We start from the raw sequence: 22,444 nt of genomic DNA, 5'->3' as shown, positions 1-22,444 counted from the left end.
CCCCCTATTTTCCCCTGCGGCTCTCCTCTGTCCGGCGAAAGGGGATGTTTTGGGATAAATTTTCTGTGTCTGAGGTGAGGGGAGGAAGCAGACGGGATAGAGATGGTGATGCATGTGTTATAAGCAAAGGCATCTGTGTTCACAGCGTTTCAATCAATCCCAGACCGTCGGGACTGCTTCCCACCGAGGTTGTGATTTTAGATCCAGTCCCTTCTTCCTCCCAGTAGGAAGGAGTAGTGTCGCTGAAGTTTTGCACAAAGAAAATGAAAATCATGTTCAGGGGCGAAGCCTGCGCACGACAGTCAGTTTCCACGCCCACCCCCACCCTCCGCCACGCGCGGGCCCAGGTCCCGGGAGGCGGCGGAGAGTCCCTCCCGCGCGGTAGTCTCCGGGCGCAGAAGGCGTTGGAAGCCCAGGGCGCCGCGCTCCGCTTGCGCGGAACCGCGCTCTGGCTGCTCCTAATTCAGAGGGCATTTCAACCAGACCCCGAAGTGACTCAACCTAGAAGGTAAAAGCTCTTAGGTTTGGTGAAGGTCGAGGAAGAGTACAGCCCCCTGGTGACCCGGACGGAACGACCGCAACGTCGTACTCTCGCTTCAAGGCGTTTCGCTCGCTCCGGTGGCTCTGCGCCCTCGGGAGGGCTGGTCGGAGCCGGTGTGCGCGGTCCGGAGCGAATCGGCCTTGAAGGGTTTCCCTTACGAATCTTTCAGGAGGGGGTCTGCCACGCGGGGACCTCAGAGGTCCCAACGGGACATCCGGGTCTGACTCTCCCCCGAGGAGGGGAGGGGATTGGGGTCTCGGCCTGTGACTTTCTGCCGAACAAGAAGATAAACCCAGACTGTACGCCGCGGCGTAGGGAGCGGGTGGCCGTGTTCGCGGTGCTCGGGCCCGGGTTCTCGGCCGCTCGGGTGCGGCCAGCGCCGGGAGCAGGGCTCTCGAAGGGTCAGGAGGTCTGTGCAGGAACGACCCCAGGGCCGGGAGGCGCCCGCAGCGTCCCTGAGCCGGCGGGGTCGCCGACTGAGCCTTGGGCTGGAACTGGGGCCGGGGCCGGGCCGGGGGCGCGGGCATCTCCCCCTCTTGTTCCCCACCCCTTTCCTCCGGACGGGCGAGGCGGCAGGTCCCGCGAGGGGTTGCGGGGCGCGGGGCCGAGCTGGATGGCCGAGAGCAGCCCGAAGGCGGGGTACGCCAGTGACCTCCGAGCCAGCCCCGGAGCGCGCGGCGTGCCGGCACCGCCGGGCTGGGCCCCCTGGGGATGCGAAACTGAAGACAAGGCGGCAGCGAGCGGCGGGGCACCGGCCGGGACCGCTGGCCGACTGAGGGCGAGTCTCCACCTTGCGCCTTCGAGGAGCAGCGCCGGCGTCCCGCAGGACGCCCGGGCCGGCAGGACGCGGTGCTGCGCCGGACTCCCTCCCGGAGAACGCAGGAGGGAGAAAGGGGTGGGGGCGTCTGCAGGGCTGGATGCGGTGGGGTGGAGGGGACGCTGGCTTGGGGAAGTGTGCATGCGTTTACCCCTGAGAACTCGCTCCTACCTGGAGCTTTACCAGCAGGAAAGCGGTGATCAGGCAGGTGCAGAATCGTCTTGGGAGCAGGAGATGAAATCAGGTTCACCCTCTCTAGGGGTAAATGGTAAAGAATATATTTTTGCGGTCTTCGGAATGGTTCTAAAGGTGACCTCTAATCAGGCAAGTTTCTGTAAAAAAGAAAACTCGAGTGCTTTTTTTTTTAAAGTTTTTTTTAAAAAGACCTGATTCCTTCTTTATTTATCAGGTAGAAATTGAGAGATTTACGGCAGACAAAACTGCTGGTCGTTAATAAAGCTGGAAATGAATTAAGGGCACCTTTCGGAAAACGGGCGGAGCTTTAGAATTTCGAGTAATATAAGCTGCTCATCTTGAGCTCTGTTTTTTTGATGCTGAAGTTGGTGTTAGAAAGGCGGGCTCCGTGGCCTCTGGTTGTGAGGAGTTCAAGCTCCTTTTACTTTCGGTCTTTCCGACTTGGGGGAGAGTTAGCGCTTTTTTTTTTTTTAAAGGAAAAAAAATGACCAGGCTTTATTTTCATCTTACCAATGCAAAATCATTTGTGTTCTGCATAAATAGCTTCATTAACACGTATAACTTTTCCTATTTTTTCGATAGTCATATAAGCAGAACATCAAGGGAAAAACTAGCGGTCTCTACCTGTCCTGTAGGATTCTCCCCTCTTCCTGCCCTCACAAATGGGATGTATTCTCCCTATTCTTCTGCAGCTTGCCTTTTCAGTTAAATATATATATTTTATAGATACATATATAATATGAGCATATATATATAAATCCATATATAATATATACTTTGTTGCTGTTCAGTCATCCAGTCGTGTCTGACTCTTTGAAACCTCATGGACTGCAGAACACCAGGCCTCTATGTCTCTTACCATCTCCTGAAGTTTGCCCAAGTTCATGTCCATTACATCGGTGATGCCATCCAGCCATCTCTTCTTCTGATGCTCTCTTCTCCTGGCTTCAATCTTTTCCAGCAGGAAACTTATCCAGTGAGTCAGCTGTTCGCATCAGATGACCAAAATACTGGAGTTTCAGCCTCAGCATCAGTCCTTCCAACGAGTATTCAGGGTTCATCTCCCTTAAGACTGAGTGGTTTGAACATGTATGGTACATAAATACATATATAATATAGAAATACTTATATACATAAAATATATAAACACATATAAATGCACATATAATATATGAAATATATAAATATATATGCAATATATAAACACACACACACACGTGTGTGTGAGATTTGGCGCTCCTGTATTCCTATAGGCTGAATCTGTTTGCCTGGTTGGTGGTCTTCCCCACTCTCCCCTGGGGTCAGACTCACTTTTCCCATCTCCAGTCCCACGTAAGTTTGTATACTAATCCTTTCATGCACAATTACAGTCCTAAGACTGTCTCCCACTCATGCAAAGACAGCCTGTGTACATGAATGGAGAGGCCCTGCATTTAAGCAGTATGGGACCCCTGGGGGAGCGCCTTTGGCCCTAGAGGAAGAGGCTGGGACTGTGCGTGTCCTCTTCGGTCTCGGTCTGGGTCTCGAGGATGCTGGCAGCCCGGCGGTGGGCCCGGGTCCTGGTCACCGTTCCCCATCGGTCTGCCTCACTGCGGCCGGGGTCGGGCTGCGGGGGAGTGGGGCTTCGTGGGCACTTCTAGGACCCTAGTAACTCAGGACTGAGCGGCCACCCGAGTGACTCTTTCGGTCGCGGTGGGTGAAATCGGCCGTTGTACCCCTTGGGGGACCGAGTTCTGGTCTGACAGATGGCTCATATTAATCTCCGCGCCCTCTTCACTCTCATGGGGAAGATGTGGGGCACCCCTCTGCGGGCCACCCCTCTGCGGGCCTCCCTCCAGTGGGAATCAGGCCGGCGCTGCGAGATCCGATCTGGGAGCGACTCGGTCTCCAGGGAGGCGGGGTGAGCGGTGCGGTGGGCTTCCTGGAGGAGGTGGCGCTGCGCTGGGGCTTCGCTGAACCCACGGGACAACCGGACCGACTCCCCCCAGCTCCTGCCAGGGCCTGGGCGCGCCCCCCGCTCTACGGATCCCCTCTGCCCACGGCGAAAGAGACCCCCCTCCCCCGGGACCGCGTGGAGCCAGACCCGACCTTCTTCACCGTGCCGATGCCCAGACACTGTGGGCCGTCGGGTCCCGGCATCCCCGGCTGAGCCTGGAGCCCCCAGCGCACGGAACTCACCCCTCACTCCTTCGCGGAGGCGCTGTCCTGGGACCGCGACGTCCACCACCTGCCTGCTCGCCGTCACGATGCTGGCTTAGACCCGGCGCTCTGTCCTCGGAGGTCGGCCGAATTACAACCGCCGGCCTATGAAACTTTGCTGTTTGTCCTCGAATGAAGGTTATAATGAGAACAACGTTTAACACTGTTACCATCTCAGAGGAGGCGATGCAAAGCGTCCGTGGCTTCAGTGAAAAATTGATGAACCGCGGTAGAAAGCGCTTTTTTCCCCCTGGAAAGCTCTCTTACCCCAATTGGTTTTAAACTTTTAACATTGACTGTGTATCTTTTGCATTTCAAGCCACTGTTTCTAGACTTCTTGATTATGGACACCTGTAAATTTGTAAATAAAGATTTCAAAAAGTATCTGCATGTGGAGATTTTATATTCTTTGGCAAAATTATTTAGTAAGTTGTGTCTGTGTCAGTCAGGGTCTTAATTAAAATGGTGAAAGAAGGAAGAGTAAGGGGCAAAGAGTGTTTATATAGGGGGCTCTTCGGAGGGACCATTGGCTTCCTGAGCCTGGCAGTGGCTCAGAGCGTCACCCATCACTGGTGTGTGGAAGAGGGAGAGGCCTTACCGGAGCCCAAGGTAGTGGTAGGCACAGGGATCCCGCTAGCCAGGCAGGACCTCTGGCTAGGGGAGGAGGAGTGAAGCTGTGTCATTCAGAGCCCACCAGGATGGGGCCAGAAAATAGACCCTAGAAGAAACTCCTGTCACTCTCCTGACTTTCTGAGACTGCTCCTCCTTGGCCAGACCTACCTACAGACCTAGAGGAGAGCGGGACATGGATGCTGCCCCAGGGAGGGCGGGGACCCCATCTCCTGTGGTAGAAAAAGTCCAGGCTTTCCTGGAATGGGCTGGATGGGAGGGAGCTCAGCACAGAACTCCAGACCAAAGTAGCTGCTGGGCTCTGTGTCTGACCTGTAAGGGATACCAGGAAGGACCCTCAGCTAGTTGCTGCTCTTCTCAGCCTCGGGATCCTTGGGTGGAGCAGGAGTGAAGCCATTTCTGCAGAGGTAGACTGGGCCACCACAGAACCTGCATTCCAGGTGACAATACTGAGCTGGCAAATCCAGGCTCCTGGGAGGAAGGAGGGCCAGACTTCTGAACTCTTCAGGTGTGCGTGTACAGTTTAAAAGCCTCAGTGTTGGTGTTCTTGTTTAAAAGACAGGGATTCCTAACAGATGCCCAGGGAGCAAGCAGGCTGTAGATTTAATGACAAATTCCTCCAGTTGTCAGGTGTGGGGGTCCCGGGGCAGCAGCGTTTACCCCGCCTGAGAGATGGTTAGCAGTGCCGAGTTCCAGGCCAGGGCAGCATTTCTGTGTCCAATCCTGAGTTAAAACAGTGCTTCTCAGACTCAGATTGTGTCTTGTTCAGTCGCGGAGTCCTGTCCAACTCTTCGCGACCCCATGGACTGCAGCACACTAAGCTTCCCTGTCCTTCACTATCAGAGTGTGTCTGCCTCTTGCTTAATACAACGCAAATTCTGACTGAATAGGGCCCAGATGCTACATTTCCAACAAATTCCCAGACGAGGCTGACAGCCCACTCTTGCAGTGTCAGACCCTAGATCCCTTAGCCACACTGACTTCTTAGGGACCACTCATGACCTAACACATGGCGTGTTCAGGAACAAACACAAAGTCATTTCAGAAGAGCCACTGGACAGTTCTGGGTCATTTTTGCCCACTGGCCATGTGTGCCCTGCCCTTCCCTGCTCCCCCACCCTCCCAGCCCTCCCTTCCACCTTGCTATGGTGATCTCGCTTTCATCCAAAGTCCTGTGAATGACCAGCTCAACTTGGTCAGGTCCCCTCTTCATGGCCCTGGCGCAGCTCTGCTGTTGGTGTCACGCCCACACCCCAAATTGGTCTCACCCCAAATTAGCTATTGTTTAACACTTCACGAATCTTTTTGTATTTGCTTGTTTTTTCCTAGGTTACATCCAGGCATTTCCGGTAGTACGACATCGGAGAATTCAGAGCCTTCTAAATCTTTTGAGTCCCTCAACCTTCCATGAGCCAGTAATTATCAAAGCAAGCTGCACAGTACATTCAGTCTTTGAGAAAGAAGATCTCCCTCTAAGAGATTCTCACCAAATGGTTTGGCCTAAAAATTCCCACTGAATAAAGTATAACTTTCAACTTTGAGGTTGTGACTATTTTTTAAATTGACAGCTTGTTTCGTACTATATTACAGCCAGGTATTTCTGGTAGCACAACATCTGAGAACTTAGTACCTTCTAAATCTTCTGAGTGATTATCAAAGCAAGCTGCACAGTGTGATCTATCCTTTAGAAAGAAGACTGAGGCTCAATCTCCTTCTAAGAGATTTTGACCAAATGGCTTTGGCCTACCCATGGACAGAGGAGTCCTGCCGGCTACAGTCCATAGGATCACACGGAGTCAGACATGACTTAAGTAACTCAGCTTGTGCACATACATACCATCAGGGTGTTTCAAATTTTAAAAATCTCTTGAGGTGATTGTGATTGTGGCTGTTAAATAGATGAAAATATCGATATCAGAACTACTCAAGAAGTCAGCTGTTTGAATATTTATTTCATCAAATGTTTATTGAGCATCTATTAAATGCGAGGCACTATATTGTTTCCAAAGATAAACAAAGGCACATTCTGTGTTCTCAAGGAACTTAAGGTTTTTTTACATGCAGGAAAGGCATGTAGACAAACAATGGTTAATGGTGGTCAGGGCAGTAAAGAGTTGTTCTGACAGAAAGCAGAGTGATGGATTCTGTGTGAAGGGGCCTGGATTAAAAACAATAATAGCTGACCTGGACTTCCCTGGTGGCTCAGACAGTTAAAGAATCTGCCTGCAATGCAGGAGACCCTGGTTCAATCCCTGGGTCAGGAAGATCCCCTGGAGAAGGGAATGGCAACCCACTCTAGTATTCTTTCCTGGAGAATTCCATGGACAGAGGAGCCTGGTGGGCTTGCAGAGAGTTACGACTGAGCAAGAGTCAGACATGACTGAGGGCTATTTCTTTCTTTCTGTTCTGAGCACTTCCTCTGGATGGGGACGCCCCAGGGAAGCACTGTTGCTCACCTGAGGCCTTGAAGGAGGACAGAGCCAAGTGGGGAAGGAATTTCTGAGCTGAGGCTGGGAGGATGGTGAAAGGGTGAGGAAACTAGGGGAGGTTACTCCTATTCGTAAAATCAGGGTGAAGCCTCTCAGCTCCAGGTGTACTCCGTGTACTACGAAGGCCCAGAGGAGACAGTTTCGCAGACTGCCTTCCCTCTTCAGGGCAATGTGCTCAGAGCTCCAGATTAGCATCTGAGAAGTGGGACTGGAGGAGGCTTTTGAAGTTGGGGTTTTAGAATCACCTCGAGATTTTAAAATTTGAAACATTCTGACTGCAGGCCAAAGTGATTTGATCAGAATCTCTTAGGGAGAGGTCTTCTTTCTAAAAGATAGATCGCACTGTGCAGCTTGCTTTGATAATCACTGGCTTATGGATAGTCCCTCAGAAGATTTAGAAGGTACAAGAGGGTCAAGGGAGTGTTGGTCAGATTTCAGCTCAAGGGTTTAATGAAGTTGGGTACGGAGGGAAGTTGGGTATGGAGAGAGCTGTTAGGCTGGAGGCAGAAAAAAAGGAAAGAAAATTTTTTTAAAGGGGGGAAAAAAAAACCCCGAGGGAGAAGCCAGAATGCTAAGAGAATGCATCAGAGGGGACTTCCGTGATGACCTGGGTCAGGATGCTGATAGTGAGCCAGGTGGGGCTGGGGTGGGGCTGCTGGGGGTGGGGGAGGTGAAGGGTGCAGCCAGGGGACTTGGACCCCGTGTGGTCCCTGGAGCCCCGCAGGGGCAGTAGAGGAGGGGGGGGCAGACTGTAATTCTCTCCGTGCAGATTTCAAGAACCTCTTGCCAGGGGGAGCGGATTTAATCAAGTCATCCAGGATATGAGGAGGGAAGTTAGAACAGAAGGCCAGGAGCTGGCCATTGAAATGCAAAATGGAGCGATGGTGAAACAGGAAAATCCACTCAGACTGGATCACAGGGAGGAAGAAGTAGCAGAAACTCTTAGTGATAAAGGAAGTTTTCCACATGTCTCTGGAAACCAGGAGATGGATGTTTTTAACTCAGGGGCATGAGATCTAGAGTTGGGACTGTTGCTGATAGACGTGCTGCTGACAGCAGCAGCAGCTCAAGGCTAAGCAAGCCCACGGCTCTTATCACCTTTGTAATCAGTGGTGGGGTTTACAGATAAGTGTGATTAGCAATGCCCTTCTAAGAATTTCCTGTTTGAAATAATTGTTCTTGATCACTAAGGTGCTAAACTTGAAAAATCATTATTAACAAAACCATTTTTTTTCCCCTTCCAACCAGCTCAATATTGATTCCTGAGCCAAAGCCTCAGGCTTTGGTTAGGGTTCTGCTCAGCCCGGATGGCCTGACTTCCCACACTTGGCCTCCAGGGAGACCCTCTCATTCCTAATATTGAGCAGCCCTGACCAGGCTCCCTGACTGTCCGACAGGCACAGGGACGATGCCCTGTGTTAAGATGGGCCCTGCTGCCCTGAGGCCTGACTGCAGGTACAGAAGCTGGTGGCTTCTGCAGAGTTGCCCAGGAGGGAGGAGAGCACACAGGGACATGGAACCCTGGGTTCTCCCCAGTGTCTCCAAAAAGGCCACTCTGGAGACCCTAAGAGGCGCACCCCTAGGGAGAGAGACAGCTGCCCAAGGACCTTCAAATTCAAAACCAGAGACAAGCTCCACTCATATCCTAACAGAAGCATCACCCGACCCCTGACCCCTGGCGGCCAGTACCAGGCCTCACCAGGGCTGCTCATGCCTTTCGGGAGAAAGGTTCAGGAGGTGAGTTCTCGGGTGTCCCCAGGCGTTTTCTGGGCTCGACCCCTGTGGAGTGGCCAGCCTCTCCACCCCAAAACCCAGTGAGGTGTGAGGGAGCCTCAGGCCTCCAGCCTCTGGCGTTACTCATCCCGCTTGGCCCGGCTTGAAAGCATGAACAATCCCTTCCAGGCAGTCTCCGTTCTCACTTCCCTCTTCCCAGAGGGCCCCTCCTCGGTCTGGTCTGACCCTTGGGGGTCAACATCCTCTCCAGCGGACCACCCCTCCTCCCCCCGCCCACTTCCTCCCTGGAGCTGTGCTCCAGCCTGTTTTTCTTTTTTGGTTCAGGAGCGCCCAGAGAAGGGATTCCTCTGCTTGACTGGTGATCCTGTCTAACATTCTGGGTTCAGGGTCTTGGGTTACTGGGGATTTAAAAGCAGAAAGATTGGGGAGCCGTGGAAAGAGACATTCTTGGAGGACAGACAAGTCCACCTGGGAGGCAGGCAGAGGGTCCCCCAGGGGAGGAAACAGCCAGAGGAGCTGCGGGGGCAGGGGGGGTGCCTTGTGAGGGGCTCTGAGGACAGTCACTGGCAGGTCAGGGCACAGGCACAGAGAGAGGGCCACATTGCAGCCGGGTTGCTGTCGCCTGACCACTCAGAACTCTGTTTCTTCTTTTACACAGTGTGGGTCATAGCAACTACCTGCGGAGTCACTGAAAGGGCTAGAGACGTGTATGGTGTGCTGAACAGAGGGACGCGGCCAGTAGGACCTCTGCATTCTCATGACCAGGTGTATCCTTGCAGGTTGGGCAGGGGGAGTGGGTGGCATCTGCACCTCACCCTGCCTGAGCCTGTAGTGACCAGGTAACTGACCAATCTCAATTCACCGGGATGTAAACACAGGATGGTTTTGTTTCTTTCCGAGTATGGCTTCTGTGCTGCTCTCCTAATTCTCCCTGACTTGCTTTTTAGTGAATTCTTGGGAAGAATTTATTACTTTCTAGTTACTTTTAGTTGTTAAAATCTAACCCATTTTATTTATTTGGAAAACGAAGAATGTGAAAGGTCAGTTCACTGTCAAACCTCAGTCTTAGTTGAAATCTTATCCTTTCCATTCTCCTCCGGAGGGCGTAAGAAGGGACCTATCTTTCGGTCCTGGAGGAGGGTCTTGCTTGTCTCACAGATACGACCTCCCCAAGGCCAGCACCTGCTGTGTGCGCTGGTGGTGGAGTGTGGGGCAAGGAGGGGAGGAGGACAAATGCCTTTTTACTTACCTGGCCACTGCCGTAGTTCTCTTTCTAATGCGCCTGTGGAAATCATTCACCAGTTTTAAAGCCCCACCGTGACAGGGCTTACAGGGCTTGGCTCTCTCGTGGCCACAGTGAGAGCCCTGAGGGGCCTCCACCCTGCCCCCTTCTCTGATGGGAGATGGATTGTGGCTGGACGCATCCACATCCACTCTCCTCTCAACCCCTGCCCTGGGCAGTGAGCCCACAGCTTCCTGGGAAGGTTGCTTCTTTGTGGTGCACCAACAAGAGGGCTGACGCCTGGCCACTTTGCATGGTGCCCTCCATCATGACTCAGATGGTAAAGAATCTGCCTGCAATGCAGGAGGTTCCATCCCTGGGTCAGGAAGATTCCCTGGAGAAGGAAATGGCAACTCACTCCAGTATTCTTGCCTGAACCCATGGACAGAGGACACTGGCAGGCTAAACAGTCCGTGGGGTCACAGAGTCAGACACAACTGAATGACTAACACACAGACACACCTGGCCCCAGGGAGATGCGTGTGTCTATGGAGGTCATGAGATTACCTGGGGTCACCCCTGCTGTCCCCTGTCCCTGCCATTTCCTGCCACTTCACCTCTGTTCAGGCAAGATCTCAAGTCTGATTCTAAGCTCACAATAAAATAGAGCAATTATAACAATATACTGTAATAAAAGTTATGTGAATGTAGTCTCAAAATATCTTACTGTCTTACAGTCACTGTTCTTGTGATGATAAAATGTCTATATGATGGGATAAGGGAAGGGAATGAGGTAGGTTTTGTGACACCATGTTGGCCACCACTGACCTTCTGACAACGTGTGAAGAGGAGGAGCCTTGCTCCAGCTGATGTTGGATCTTCGATTGCGAAGATGTCGATGATTGGATGTCAAGAGTAGATGATGCTCATGGTTGGGCATCTGGGACAGGATGGAGCTGGATGACTTGCGATTTCATCATGCTGCTCAGAATGGCACACAATTTAAAACTTGGGAATTGCTTATTTCTAGAATTTTCCATTTAATATTTGCAGACCTCAGTTGACCATGGGCAGCACAAACTGTAGAAAGCAAAACTACGAATCAGATCAGATCAGATCAGTCGCTCAGTCGTGTCCGACTCTTTGTGACCGCATGAATCACAGCACGCCAGGCCTCCCTGTCCATCACCAACTCCTGGAGTTCACTCAGACTCACGTCCATCGAGTCAGTGATGCCATCCAGCCATCTCATCCTCTGTCGTCCCCTTCTCCTCTTGACCCCAATCCCTCCCAGCATCAGAGTCTTTTCCGATGAGTCAACTCTTGGAATGAGGTGGCCAAAGTACTGGAGTTTCAGCTTTAGCATCATTCCTTCCAAAGAAATCCCAGGGCTGATCTCCTTCAGAATGGACTGGTTGGATCTCCTTGCAGTCCAAGGGACTCTCAAGAGTCTTCTCCTAGCTAATTTGCATCTTCTGTCTTTCTTTGTCAGTCTTGCTGGAAGTGTGTTAATCTTACCCATCTTTTCAAAGGACCAGCTCTTTGCTTCATTGATGTTCTTTATTGTTTTTCTGATTTCAGTTTTATTGATTTCTTATCCCCCCTCCCCTAGTAAGGTATTCTTTTTCTCTGGCTTTAATGCTGCTTTCAAGAATTTTACTTTGTCTTCAATTAATTATGATGTGTCTTTGACCAAATTTCTTTGAGTTTATCCTGTTTGGATTTGCTCAGGTGGCTTTAATCTGTAGATTTATGTTTTTGACAAATTTGAAAGGTTTTGGTTACTATTTCTTCAAGTAATTTTTCAGCTCTGTTGTCTCTCTTTCTGGGACTCTTGATAGCTCTTATGTTAAGAGCCCCAAAGGTCCCTGAAAATCTATCCATTGTATTTTTAAAATCTGTTTTCTCTGTTGTTCAGACTGAGTAATTTCTATTTTTCTCTCTTCCATCACTGATTCTTTCCTGTATCCCTTTTATTCTGTTGTTGACCCTTTTTTGTTTTGTTTTGTGGATGCCCAGGGGATCTCTTTTGGGACTCTGTAAAGCTAGGATGACCCAGATATGGATGAGAGAGACTCCTAAGAGTTGAATTGGACTTCCTGTTACTCACACACACATGGGGCGTCAAATTAGTTTTAATTTAATTGAAGGAAGTGAAATAAATAAACAGTAGTTGAACTCCAAGTGTTTAGCATTTGTTTATGTTGATTACCATGAATTGATAAGAGACATCACTTTGCCGACAAAGGTCCATACAGTTAAAACTATAGTTTTTCCAGCAGTCATGTATGGATGTGAGAATGTGAACATGAACGTGAAGTCGCTCAGTCGTGTCCGACTCTTTGCGACCCCATGGACTGTAGCCTACCAGGCTCCTCTGTCCATGGGATTTTTCAGGCAATAGTACTGGAGTGGATTGCCATTTCCTTCTCCAAGGGATCTTGCCAACCCAGGGATGGAACCCGGGTCTCCCGCATTGTAGACAGACGGTTTACCGTCTGAGCCACCAGGGAAGTCAATGGATGTGAGAGTTGGACTATAAAGAAGGCTGAGCGCCGAAGAATTGATGCTTTTGAACTGTGGTGTTGGAGAAGACTCTTGAGAGTCCCTTGGACTGCAAGGAGATCCAACCAGTCCATCCTAAAGGAAATCAACTCTGAATATTCATTGGAAGGACTGATGCAGAAAATGAAGCTTCAATACTTTGGCCACTTGATGCAAAGAGCCAACTCATTGGAAAAGACCCAGATGCTGGGAAAGATTGAAGGCAGGAGGAGAAGGGGGCGACAGAAGATGAGATAGTTGGATGGCATCACTGACTTAATGGACATGAGCAAACTCCGGGAGATAGTGAGGGACAGAGGGGCCTGGCGTGCTGCAGTCCATGGGTTTGCAAAGAGTTGGACACAGCTTAGTGACTGAGCAACAACCACCACCATGAGTTGAGGTCAGACTATAGAAGCTTTTGAAAATCACGCAGATGTGTTTGAATTTTAATTCTGTAGGCAAGCAGAATCATTAGATGTTTGTGAAAGGACATGTGAAATATCCCACGGGCAACTATATGCTAGGGGCATAGTATGCTCACAGGGTACAAAACTTGTAATGTGTGCAGAAGCCTGTGGGGTCAAGCAGACAAGCCAACCAGCCTGTCTGGAGTGGAGGAGAAGTTATAAACCATCAGGCAAGAAAAAGCCCTGAGTGACGCTTCTTAAAAAGGGGTTTCCCACAAGGAGTTAAAAACAATTCCAAGATCTGAACTTATTTCCACTCTCTTTCTTATCAGAGTAAAATGCATTTCAGTGGATATTTCTTGGAGTTATCAAGGGAATAGGTTTATTGTTCATGCAGAGGGTGGCAGCACCATTTACCAGGGAGAACGTATTTAAGAGTCTTGGGCTCTTTCCAAGGCATTGTAAAAGTACTTTACAGTGTCGGATTTACTTTAAAGCTCCTTGTTATTGCAGTTGAGAAACAAAATGTATCCTGCACACATCCTATTCAAAACAGAAATTTTCTCCTCTGTTGAACATAGATAAAGAATGCAAGAATATGCATTTCATAGTGTGAGTTCACCTTGATATTAGATGAAAATGGGACCTGGTGCTTTTCATGACCAGGTTCATGGTAGAAGGGGGCACAAATCAAACATACATTTGGAAATGTGATTTGGTTATGTCTTCAGTAGTCTAATGAGAGTGGCAGTCAGTTCTTAAGAAAATAAAATGAAGGAAAATCCATGTCTCTTCCTCCACCACTCCTCTCCCTCCTCCATCCCCTTCTTCTTTAGAAATGCTGCCTGTGAAAGTATTTATGTGTAGCATCATGACACTTCTTAGACACGTAGAAACTGTTTTCCCTTAGAAGAAACCTGTTCACTCCCCAGGCTACACTTCCCTGTCTGATAGAGAGACTAGTGCCTGCCTTTGGGAGCAGCTCGGTGCCATGGGGACCCCTGTGGGCAGCACATTTTTTTTTTTTTCTCAGCTTGCAGCAGACTGACCTCAGTAGTTGCAGTGCTTGGGCTTGGTTGCTGCTAGTCATGTGAGATCTTCCCAACCCAGGGATTGAACCTGAGTCTCTTATGTCTCATGCATTGGCAGGTGGGTTCTTTACCACTAGCGCCACCTGGCAAGCTCATAGAAGAGTACTTGAATGAAAAACATACTAAAAGCTGCTGCTGCTTGCCAAGTTTTATAAACAGTGAGAACCTAGGAGAAAATTTCCAACAAGTTTCTTGTTCAGCCTTTCTGGTTCTGAAGCTTCAGTTCACTCGTGAGAAGTGGCCCCTCCTGAGCCCTGCCTGGGGAGGGCAGCTGGGGTAAGAGTGTCAATCAGCAGACCTTTGAGCTTCACTTAACCCTCAGACATTCTGCATCTGGGTCCTTAGAACCACACTGGGCTTTGCATCTGCTGTGTCTAACTAGACTCAGTCACTGAAAGGCAGTGAGATAAAAAGAGAGAAATCTGATAATCTTATTTTGAGAGCAAGAGATTAGGAGATTCTTAGCTGTTTCTAGACTTGGCTGCTTATTCACAATACCTGATGAGCTTGCTAAAGAAAATACAACTTTTTTTGTGTTTTTTAATTTTACTGGAGTGTAACTGATGGACAATGATGAAAATATACAGATGCTGGAGAGGTACCCTCCTCCTGTTCTTTCCACCTCAAATCCCAAGCTCCTAAATTGGGTACATGTATGTGTAGGGGTATGTGTACATGTACGTGTGTGCACATGTGTGCGTGCATTTGTACTACTGGTGTACAACAATCCTTCATTAATATTACTGTTACTGTCATTACTAGTATCTTTTTACAGTTCTGGGAGCAGACTGAGCCCAGCTTGGCAGGTCCTGCTCTGGGTCTCCTGTGCAGGGCCGTAGGAAGTGGCTGATGCTGGAGCCGTCCTGGGGGCTTCCTTTCTCACACGTCTGGACTGTGGCTCACTGGACACCCACACTCAGCTTCTCCAGGTGGCCAGCAAGGAACCTAAAATTTTTACCAGTGCCCCTCTCCACCGCCTTTCCCCCTAGGATGACTCTTGATGAGCTAGGCAGTGATTTATGAGTACTTTTAGGAGCTACTGGACTCCTCCTGCACTCTCTGTAAAGTCTCTCTGTCCTTTACTCCTGCCAATGCAGGAGACTTGGATTTGATCCCTAGGTCAGGAAGATCCCCTAGAGAAAGAAATGGCGACCCATTCCAGTATTCTTGCCTGGGAAATCTCATGGACAGAGGAGCCTGGTAGACTGCAGTCTATGGGATCGCAAAGAGTTGGACATGCTAAACTACTGGACAAGCATGCATTTTTTAGTCCCTTGTTGCTCAGTCGACCAGTGGTGTCTGACTCCTTACAACTCCACAGACTGCAGCACGCCAGGCCTCCTGTCCCTCACCATCTCCCTGAGTTTGCCCAAGTTCACGTTCATTGCATCAGTGATGCCATCCAGCCATCTCATCCTCTGACGCCCTCTTCTCCTTCTGTTCTCAATCTTTTCCAGCATCAGGGAATTTTCCAATGAGTCGTCTGTTCACATCAGATGACCAAAATACTGGAGCTTCAGCTTTAGGATCAGCCTTTCCAGTGAATATTCAGGGTTGATCTCCCTTAAGATTGACTGGTTTGATCTCCTTGTTTTCCAGGGGACTTCCAGGAATCTTCTCCAGGACCGCAGTTTGAAGATATCATCAATTTTTTGGCATTCTACCTTCTTTACAGTCCAACCCTCACAACCGTACATGACCACTGGGAAGACCATAGCCTTGACTATACGGACCTTTGTTGGCAGAGTAATGTCTCTGCTTTTCAACACACTGTCTAGGTTTGTCAGTGCTTTCCTGCCAAGAAGCAATTGTCTTCTGATTTTATGGCTACAGTCACCATCCACAGTGATTTTGGAGCCCAAGAAGAGGAAATCAGTCACTACTTCCACCTTTTCCCCTTCTATTTGCCATGATCTTAATTTTTAAAATATTTAGTCTTAAACTGGCTCTTTTACTCTCCTCCTTCACCCTCATCAAGAGGCTCTTTAGTTCCTCTTTGCTTTTAGTCCCTTAAAATTGTAAAATTCTAGAATTAAGCCATCACTTTCCTTTTGGCCTAAAGATCATCTTCTAAGAGAAGACAGGTGTTTCTCAAAGCAAACTGTCTTGTTAAGACAAAATTTCCAAATATAGGATTTTCAGAAATCCTAATAAAAAGCTGAGAATGCTGCCCACTGGAATCCTGTTTACTCAGTTGGACTCGCCTTTATTGAGTCATCCCCATGACAGACACTCTCCTAGGAAAGGGTGTAGTCTTGTATTCATTTTATGGCTGCTAACAAAGGTTACATGTTATCCAGAGAAGTAGCTGAACAGATGGCTGAAGCTGAAGCTCCAACACTTTGGCCACCTGATTCAAAGAGCTGAATCATTGGAAAAGACCCTGATCCTGGGAAAGACTGAGGGCAAGAGGAGAAGCGGGTGACGGAGGATGAGTTGGTTGGATGGCATCAACAACTCAATGAACATGAATAAGAGCAAACTCTGGGAGATGGTGAAGGACACTGAAGCCTGGTGTGCTGCAGTCTGTGGGGTCACAAAGAGTCAGACACAACCGAGCAGCTGAACAACAACAACAAAGGGTACATGTTATCCAGAGAGGCAGGACATTGCAGCCAGGTCTGTGTTTCCTGGGGACTCACACTCCTCCTGCTGCCTGTGGGATTGTAAATGTGGGCAGGAGAGGAAATGAGAGCCTTTACGGAGAGTAGAATTTCCTGTGAGGCTACCTGCTGGGTCTGGCTCTGGATTGCCTCATATGTTGGGCCAGGACTGGAGGCAGCCATGGGAGCATCAAGTCCCAGGGATGTTTTACTTTCCAGCGTTGTAGAGTGGGGTCCGTATGACCAGTGCATTGGCAAGCTTGGGTCACCCACCTCACAGACATCTCCTCACTGTAACATGATGCTACCTGATTTTAGCATTTGGGCCCAGTTGATATCTTCACTAGACTTCCCAGGTGGCTTATTGGTAAGCCACCACCTCCTCTTGCCCCCCGGTAATGCAGAAGATGCAGGAGATGAGGGTTTGATCCCTGGGTGGGGAAGATCCCTTGGAGGAGGAAATGGCAACCCACTCCATTATTCTTGCCTGGGAAACCCTATGGACAGAGAAACCTGGTGGGCTACAGTCCATGGGGTTGGAAAGAGTTGGACATGACTGAGCGACTGAGCATGTATGTATGGTATCTTCACTGGGTAGACATTTTGGGACCTTTCTAGAAATCATTGCTAACTAGTCCCTTAGTAACATATACGGCAAAATCTGGTTTTTCTTTGAACCAGATTTTGGTCATTTCTAGCATTAAAAGGAAAATGTAGCTAACACATAGCAGTCAGTTGTTACTTCTCATTCATCTACAAACGTAAGTTGATGGTAGATGTCATCACGTTTTTAAAAAAGATGGACAGCCCCCACATTGATTCTTACTGAAATGAGTTTTTAAAAAGAGAAACTAGAAGCTTCCTCATATTAAATGAAAATGGACCAATTTAATAATTTAAGCAAGACTGAATGATGAATAACAATATTGTAATATTTTGTGTAAATGAGCCACCACTCTGTTTTCTAATGATTCTTATTTTCTAATTTAGAATTGCCACCATATCTACGAATTCTCACTCTCTGGTGTAGAATGAGAACATTTTATGGGTTTCAGTAAGTCTGTTTAAAACAGAAGGAAATGTATAATAGACTTTTTCCTTGAACACTCTCCTTCTGGGCAGGAAGTGGATAATGTCAACCAAGAAAGGGATCCTTGGAGGGAGGAAAACCTGCCAGTGTGACAAACATCTCCCTCCCGCCTTGCTGTGCTTTCTTCTTTAATATTTCTTACTTAAAACTCAACTGAAGATCAGCAGCCCTTTGATATCAGGGAGAAAGGGGTCAGACCACGGCTTAAAGTGATTAGGGGGGACAAGGCAGCCTAAGCCCATCTTACTGTGATAAGAACTTCTGGAGTGTTTTCTTTTCAAAACAAAAGCAAGTCCCGTCTACAGGAGTGAAGGTTAGATAACTAACAGCCAAGCTCTGGGGCTCACTCGTTGGGTGTCTGTAGGTCAATTTCATCTGAATTTCTCCATCTTTATAATAACAACATTGAAATCTCTATTGTGCTAACTTGAGATAATTTATTGAAAATTTTCTTAAATTCTCAAAAAGTACTATCCACATCTAAGACAGTGGTACTCAAACCATCTTGATGAAAGTGCATTTCTGTTTTATCTGGTAACAACATGCATATTTGCAAAGCATTCTATATAAATTCAGGTCACTGAAAGCAGTGCCATATGGGAGGAGACGTTTGAGTATTTAGTTTGCATTTCTGTGCATTCTTAATTTTCATAAGTTTCTGTTCTTTTGTTGTTAAAAATATAACTCTTCTGGGACTTCCCTGGCTGTCCAGTGGTTAAGACTTTGCCACCCAATGCAGGGAATAGGAGTTCAATACCTGGTCAGGGAACTAAGATCCCACATGCCTTGGGGCAAAAAAAAAAACACCCCAAAACATAAAACAGACTAAGTATTGTAACAAATTCAATAAAGACTTTAAAAATGGTCCACATAAAAAATATTTTAAAAACCCCAACTATTCATTAAATAAATAATTATTGATTACTTATCATGTGGAGGGCTCTGTTATACAATTCATTGTGGGGCACATAAAAGTGATAAAACACTGTTTTTGTCTTCCCAGAACTGTGTACATTATCTGGAACCTTCCAATGTGAATCATTAAACTTATCTGTAGATGGCACAGGTGTCTTTCTTGAAATCATTCCTTGTGTGGTGAACAGAATTGCTCATCACTAGGATGTGGACAGATTTGCAATGTAACAGCTTTCATCAGATAATGTGTTTCTTAGAAAGGAAGTTCAAAAGAACCAATTCTGTTAGATTGCTGACCTTGACCTCCTGTGGCCAAAAATCCTGTTTCCCTGTGTTTTGAAAGGAAACACGTTTTGAGCAAAGCTCCCAATCCCAGATTCAGTGGTTTTCCTTAAAGAGAGACAACAATGGAATTCTGGGAGAGACCTGACCGAAGCGGATCCATCTGATCCCTCTCCGGAGAGAGCAGTGTTTGTTTACTCTGCTCAGAGAGCTATATTTCTATGCATGTTCTATTATTAGAGTCCTTTGAAGTAGAAAAGTCATATGTCATGGACCTCCTTGGGATTAAATACGCTAAGGCTGTTTATCTGATGTGTACGTAGAGTACATAGGAAAGGAGAAACACCTGTTTGTTGAAAATGGACTCTGAGGAATTAGGGAGCAAATGTTTGTAAGTTTTGATTCTCTGTATAGTGTCACACTTGTTTATCTTACATCACAGGCTGCTTTGCAGACAGATGGTTTTAAAGGGGAATAAAAACCAAGAAATGTAGATAGAAAGTTATGTGGTATCTAGAAATCGTGTTGGACTGGAAGGTAACCCAGGGGTAATTCCTGCCCTGATTATGTATGTTGTGAACTTCCAATGAGAGAAACCATAAGAAGTTGCTTTTGGAACATAGCTATTAACAAACTAAAACATTTCTTATTTCTTTGTTTTGATCATCACTTATTTATTTTTAAAGCTCTTGTAAAAATTAAAAACAGGAAAGCTTGAAATATTTTCTAATTGTTTTAGTCTTATCACAATATATCTTCAACTTTAAAACAATATTTACTTATTTATTTGGCTGTGCTGGGTCCTTGCGGCTTGCAGGGTTTTCAGTCGTGGCTTGTGTGATCTAGTTCCCTGACCAGGGATTGAACCTGGACCCCCTGCACTGGGAGTACAGAGTCTTAGCCACTGGACCACCAATGAAGTCCCTGTCTTAAACTTTTCTACACATAAATTTGTATCTCATTTTTAAAGGGCCTATGTACTATTTCCCTGTGTGAAAGTAAAAATCCATGTCCTTTATTGATAGATATTTAAATTATTTGGTTAAACTACAAAAAAGTCAAAGCCACAGTGAGCACTTGTGTTACATATACTTTTATTCATTCTCAAACATCTTACTGAAAGTAAAGTGCATGAAAAGAGAGGAAAGATGATATTTGTTCAAGATGATATTCTATTGAAGATTTGGGCTAATATTGTTTATAGTTATGGAATAAAACTTTGTATCAGGTAATGAGAGCCAACTGTACGGGTAAGTGCATTTTGGAATTGGTGAAGACAATCCATCTTGACTTCTGTCTACAGGAAGATGGCGTTGACAGTCTCTTCCCTGTTCCTCTTGCTAACTAAAAGCACCGAACATTTTATATAACATTAATGTTAGAAGACTCTGAAAGATGAAAAACAGAAACTAGACTGGCTAGGGACCTTGGGACCTGGGCTTTATTTTTTTCTCATGTATCCTAGATCAGGCATTAAGGATACTGGCAACCTGGAAATACAAATGGACCCTGACTAAAAAACCCTCAAGAAAAGTCTGCCATTTCTACACAAAGGACCAAGAAAAAGGAACCCTAACAGGAAAACTTTTAGCGAATATCTGCTCTACTGCAGCCAACACCCCAGAAAAAACTGTGGTCTTATCTCTCCCCCTGCAGCGCCCCCATCACCTCCATTGCCTTAACAGCAAAAGCCTGGACTTCCATCCTTGCCCTGCTATAACAAGGTGCCCTCACCCACCAGTGGGGCTTTAATGAGGGCTGAGTGGGGAGTTGGAATGTCTACATGTAATTAGACATCCCCCTGTAATGTCAGTGGAGACAGCATGGAGTGACTGGACTCACACCTCCTCTGCTGTTGGACTGGTGTCAGAGGAAGTTACAGAGAGTCAGGGCTCTCACTGCTGCTAAGTTTAAAGAGGCTGCTCTCCACATGCGAATGCAGACCATGGTGGGAGCAGTCATGAAGAGCCTTCCCCCAGCATCAAAAGAAGACAAATAGAAAACCCTGTATTAATGAGTAGCACTTTCCTTCCTCCACCAGAATGGTTTCAGAAGAGATCTTCCAAAGCATAAGATTTAAATAAGATCCATTCTATAAAATAATACCCCATATGTCCAAAGTTCAACTGACTATTGCTCATTATAGCAAGGATCAGGAAAATCTCAACTAGAATTAAAAAAAGGCTGCCAAGGAAAGCCAAAGATGAGATGTTACACATATTAGATTTATCTAACAAGATTTCTAAAGCAGCCATAATATAATACATTTCAGTAAGCAATTACAAAGATACTTGAAATAAGTGGGGAAAAAAGGAGAAAGTCTCAGCAAAGAAATATGAAGTCTTAGAAAAGAAAGAGAAGATATAAAAGAGAACCAAATGTGAATTTTGAAACTGAGAAACATAATAACCAAACAACGAGAAAAACGACCAACCAACCAAATAAACCAAAATCCAACTGAATGGATGGGCTCAACAGCAGAATGGGGAATACAGGTGAAGGAATATATAAATCTGAAGAGGGACTGATAGAAATTATTTCATCTTAATAACAAAATGCTGAAAAATGAGTAGTGCTTCAGTGGCATGTGGATCTGTTATAAAAACCTAATATTCATGTCATCAAAGTCCCAAAGGGAGAGGAGAAACCAGGTGGGGTTGAAACAGTGAAATAATGGCTGAAAAGCCCCCAAATTTGGCAAGGGACATAAACCTACAATTAGAGGGGCTGAGAAATCCGCAAATAGGATAAAGTAAAACATTTCTGTGCCAAGACGGATCGTAGTCAAACTTCTGAAAATTAAAGAAAGAAAACTTGAAAGCAGGCAGAGAGAAAACTGTACTACCTATAGGGGAAAAAGCAAGCCAAATGGGTTCCTCATGAGAAATAATGAAGGCCAAAAAGAAGTATCAGCATTCTCAAGAGCTGAGAGAAAAGAACTCCTAACCCAGAACACTACCTCCAGGGAAAATATTCTTCAGGAATGAAGAGAAGAATACAGAAAAAACCACTGTGCCCCAGACTGGAGAGACAGACATATGAATACAGCGTGTTCTGGCTTCTTGGAACAGAGACTTCAGAGATGGGGAGAGAAGTGCTGATTTTTAATTGACAAATTGCAAGAGGCTCTAGCTGATCATTCTGAGGGTCAAAAACTTCAAAGAGACCCACAATTCTGTGAGATTTACCTTTAGGAGCTTGATTCCTACGGTACCAGAGAAAAATCCTCTCATGCTTCCAGCAAGGAAAGGGGAAGAGGAACTATTCTGAAACAGAGCAAAGCATTCTGATTTCTTTCTTTCTTTCTGTAGATGGTATGGCAATATTATTAAGGATCCGATAAATTCAACAGAAATTGTTAAACTATTGAGAGAATAAGTTGGCTATATGTAAGATAAAATACAGAATAAATATTATTTTCCTTTTTATTTGTGTTGAACAATTAGAAACTGAAATGAGAAAAATCATATTCAAGATACTATCAAAATTAGTCTGTAAAACACCTGAGAAGTATTTAATAAAAGAATTATATATTTTTATTAAAGAAATAAAATAGGACTAAAATAAGTAGACATATCATAATTTCTAAGAGTATGCAGATGCTGTTTCTCCTCAAATCAATGTAAAATTATAACACAAATCGTAATAATCTGAGGAATTATTCTGGGAAATAAATTGATTC

This window comes from Bos mutus, chromosome 14, assembly GCF_027580195.1.
Source record: "Bos mutus isolate GX-2022 chromosome 14, NWIPB_WYAK_1.1, whole genome shotgun sequence".
Lineage (NCBI taxonomy): Eukaryota > Metazoa > Chordata > Mammalia > Artiodactyla > Bovidae > Bos > Bos mutus.
This window is presented reverse-complemented; position numbering follows the sequence as displayed.